Source organism: Enoplosus armatus, chromosome 6 (assembly GCF_043641665.1).
Source record: "Enoplosus armatus isolate fEnoArm2 chromosome 6, fEnoArm2.hap1, whole genome shotgun sequence".
Lineage (NCBI taxonomy): Eukaryota > Metazoa > Chordata > Actinopteri > Centrarchiformes > Enoplosidae > Enoplosus > Enoplosus armatus.
In genome coordinates this window covers 22,018,753-22,023,640 of record NC_092185.1, presented here as the reverse complement: position 1 = coordinate 22,023,640, position 4,888 = coordinate 22,018,753, and positions in this window count along the sequence as shown.

Genomic DNA, 4,888 nt, shown 5'->3' with positions numbered 1-4,888 from the left:
CAGCCCCTTTGTAGCCCAAGATTTAAATCCCTCATCTGCTTTTCCTGGAGAGAAGGAGTCATTTCTCCATATTGGACTGAAGACAGAAAGAGAGGACGTCTCTTTCAGATACTTTCTAACTTGGTGCCACACTACAATCATGTTTCTCACTATAGGGTTTTTTGTATTCTTTTTAAGATTTTTGACATTTGCTGAGTACAAATAAATAGGGAGGGGTAGACTTAGCTGGAGTTCCTCCATCTCCTTCCAGAGCGGAGCATCTCTGTCTGTGAAGTAGAACAACAATGTTCTTAACTGTGCTGCCCAATAATACCAAAGTGGAGTGGGACATTTAAGCCCCCCTCTGTCATAAGGCAAGTACAATAGTGACAGTCGTGTTCGGGAACGTCTATTATTCCACAAAAATCTAACAAACAGTCTTTTTAGTTGGGTGAACAGGTTACTTGGAGGAGGAAGTGGAAGATTTTGAAACAAATACAATAGTTTAGGCAGTATATTCATCTTAAGGACATTTATTTTCCCTATTAGTGACATTGGTATGGGTGTCCACCTAACCAGTAGTTTTGAGATTTCTTCCATTAGTGGTTCGTAATTACTGGCTACCATATCTTTAAGTCGTGGGACAATTTGAATGCCCAGATATGTGAAGCAATCTACTATTTTAAATTGAGTGACTATTTCAGGAGGACTTTTACTTTCTAATTGATTTAGGAACATTATTGATGATTTAGATTTGTTCAACTTATAGCCTGAGATTCTCCCAAATATGTTAATGAGTCCTAATAATTCAGGAATAGATTTTTCCATATTTTTAAGAAATATTATTACATCATCCGCAAATAGGGCCAGGCGATGTTCCTGTTATCCAATTGATATGCCTGTTATGTTTTGATGTGTTCTTACAGCTATTGCCAGTGGTTCTATAGCCATAATAAACAGCAGGGGAGATAAGGGATCTCCTTGTCTACTTCCTCTTTGTATCTTAATGGTTTTGGAGATATTACGGTTAGTCATAATTTCAGCATATGGTTCTGTATAAAGTAATTTTATCCATTTATTAAAGTTTTCTCCGAAACCAAAACGTGTAAGGATCTCAAATAAGTAGGGCCATTCAACTCTGTCAAAGGCTTTTTCAGCATCCAATGACAGCAATGCTGTATCTGCTGTCCCTTTTCCCTCATATAGTATATTTAGAAGTCTCCTAACATTATGGAAGCCTTGCCTACCTTGGACAAAGCCGTTCTGATCTTTGTCTATAATGTTTGGAATTATTTTCTCAAGCCTCCTGGCTAGTATTTTACTCAAAATTTTTAAGTCTACATTTAAGAGACTGATTGGCCTAAGATTTTCACATTTGTTGTTTGGTTTGCCCGGTTTTGGTAGCAAAGTGATTAGTGCTCCTCTTAAGGATGTTGGAAGGATTCCATTATGAAAAGATTCACCAAACATTTCTAATAGTGGTAGCATCAGTCTATGTTTGAACATTTTATAAACCTCAATGGGTTTCTCTAATTCTTCTTTGATTGCTTCTGATATCCTAGGAATGTGAATATTGTCCAAAAAATAATTAAATTCAGATGTATTTGGGTCTATTTCTGAGCCATAAAGCTTTTCATAAAATTTCTTAAAGGCTTCATTTATTTCAATTGGGTCTACAATGTTTTCATTATTATCGTTTTGTAGTTAAGTAATAAGTCTTTCATTCTGTAGTTGTTTGATACGCCATGCCAGCACTCTGCCAGGTTTTTCACCTTGATCATAGAATGTCTGTTTAAGTCGTAGTAAACTTGACACTGCTTTCATTGCAGATATATCGTTATATTGTGGTCTTAGCAGAAGTAGTTCTTGGTGAGTATCCCAAGAGCCTGACTGGTAGTATTTTTCTTCTAATTTCTTTATTTTTGTTTCCAATGATTTTGCTTTCTTATACGTTTCTTTGGCTTTAGAGCTAGTAATGTTAATTATCTGTCCCCTAATAAAGGCTTTAAATGCCTCCCATCTGATACTTCTTGAGGTTTCTGTTGTGTTTGTTTCAAAATAGTATTTGATTTGTTCTTCTAGAAAGGTAACAAAGCCTGTATCAGTCATCCATTTTGTTTTGAATCTCCATTTGGGAATATCGCTCATCAATTTGGAATCATGGTAGACTAAAGAATTTGGGGCATGATCTGACAGGAGTATGGGGTCGTAAGAGACCTGTTTTATTTTACATTTTAGTAGTGCTGAAACCAGAAAGAAGTCTATACGTGAGTATGACTGATGTGTACTGGAGTAACATGAATATTTTTTATCATTGGGGTTCTCTTCCCTCCAAACATCGATTAGGTTCATTTCTTTCATGAAATGCTGAATTACGTTCCTACTTCTCGGATGTGATTTGTCCACTCCTGAGCTTTTGTCCCTCTGCGGGTCTAAAGTGCAATTAAAATCGCCTGCCATAATACAAGTACCAGACAAAGACGCAATACAAAGAAATAGGTTTTGGAAAAATGTAGGTTCGTCTGTATTTGGAGCATAAATATTTATCAGAATTAATTGTTCCCTGAGAATACTCCCCTGAATAATCAGGTAGCGTCCTGCTTTGTCTTTGATAACTTTGTGAATCTGTAGCGGAATGGAATCATGGACCAAAGTCATGACACCCCTTGCCTGAGAGGTGAAGGGGGCTGACAGAATTTTCCCCTTCCACCTCCTCCTCACTTTTAGCTCATCTTCATACATTAGGTGGGTTTCTTGAAGGAACACTATTTTAGACTGTAATACTTTAATCCTGTTCATAACTTGTTTGACCTTTTTTATTTTTTGTAGTCCTCTGCAGTTCCAGGATGTAATTTTAACCTTCAGTTCAACAGACATATGAACAAGTAATTTTGAACTTCCCCAACACTTTGAGTAATTTCCAACCAGACAAAAAGAAAATAGAACAAAAACAAAATACAAAGTTATTTCCCTCTATCATCATCGATACACCTGAATATTCCCCAGTCAGGTGTTCCCCCACCTTCTAATACTGGACCTCCAGAAAGCAAAGAGCTGATCCACGCAACGTGAGGATCAGTATAGCTAGCTGATGGAAAAATAAAAACAAAATAAGCCTAACTACTCTGCTACTATAATTCAGTTTTTAAATAATCCAACAGGTGAAAATGGCACCTATATTTTCTTAATTAAAATAATGCATATTAAACCAGTGAACTGTTTATTATCTATAGACGGGGGAGGGAGAGAAATCAGAACTTAATGTAACAAATTAAATAACTTTCACTCTCCACAAACGTCAGGATATCAGAGTAATGTTCCTTTAACAGTTTTTAAGTGATGTTTCTTACTGTTATCATCCGCTTATTAATACTTCAGTCCGGTTGTTTATCCGACTGGACCTTCTTAATGAAGTGATCGGCTTCGTCGGCGCTGTTGAAGATGTGTGAGCGGTCCTTGTAGGTCACTGTGAGTCGGGCAGGATGGATCATGCCGGAGCCCCAGTGATCGGAGTCGCCGCCGTGTCTCCTAGAACTCTTTCAGCTTCTTGTGCATCTCCGCCGCCATGTCCTGGTAAAACCTCGCCGGTTGGTTCTTGTAGAGGATCTGCCGCTTCGCCCTGGCTGCTCTCATCACCGCTTCTTTCTCTCTATAGTTCAAGAACTTCATTACAAGGGTCCTAGGCGCGGAGTTAGTTTTATGTTCTCTTCTTGGTCCGAGCCTGTGTGCTCTTTCCACCGTGAATTTTCCCCGGTGCGGCGCCAACTCGGCGCTAGCATTAGCATTAGCATCGGCGCCAGCGTCAGTGTTAGCTTCCATGGCTTCATTGTTAGCGGTTAACTTGGACTTGACACTCGGTGTTGTAAAACCCTCGAGGCTAGACTGGAGTGCCCGGCCGCGGCCCGTCCTCCCTTGTGACATCGGTACTTTCCTCAACGCTGATGTTGCAGTTAGGCCGAACGTCACCCCCGAAACAAGCTTTTTAGGAAGGATTTGGTGGTTCTAGTCGCAGAGCAGACTTAGCCCTCTCATGCATGGATTATGATAAACTCAGTCAGGATTTTGTTTTTATACATCTTTAGGGATGTAAAACAAGATTTGAAAAAAAAAATTTTTTAATCTTTATTCTATAAAGATATATTTATCTGTCCACTCAAGTGTACTTCATGCATTTTGTACTGTAAAAAACATCAATGTAATAACATAGTAGTTATGTAGGTATAGTTGTAATTTAGTTATAAAGTTGTAATATGGTATTATGTTGGAGTGGTAGTGGTTGGAGAGGTAGTTGAAGTGATAGTGGTTTCTATTTGAGCTCTATTGATTGATTCAGTCATTTTTTTCACTAAGCGTTTCTATTCACTTTAGGGATGTAACACAAGTTTACAAAATAAAGACATAATCTCTCTGAACTAAGGATAGTGTGACAAAAGTAACAGTCACTGAACTGAGCGTAGATCCTCATAGTATCTAGTTGGTGTTTCTCATATTCCTGTGAAGTTTCTGAACTGTTATGTCTGAACTGAGCATCTCCTCTCCTCTTTTTGAAACTATTTTCTATGATAGTTGCCAAAGCATCCGGGGCACAAAGCTACAAGACACTGCACGCATGTGTACTTGGTTCTTCGTGTGCACGCAGCATCTTGGCATCTGCTGGCATTTTTTGTTTCCTTAAGCTCAGGCCAGTGGTTTCCAGGGGCATACCGGATCTCAGGGGGGGCCTTAGACACTGCTCTCCGTTTTGCCAGTGGTGGAGTGCAACTGGGTCTGCCTCTGGCGTGTATCTTCACGGATCCTGCATTGATGAGAGCACGAGCTGTCGATGCCTTGAAATGCAGAAGATCCTTTGCTTCATTTCCAGACATTCTATAGAGCTGCCAGGCATTCACAGTTGTGACGTCAAGGAAGT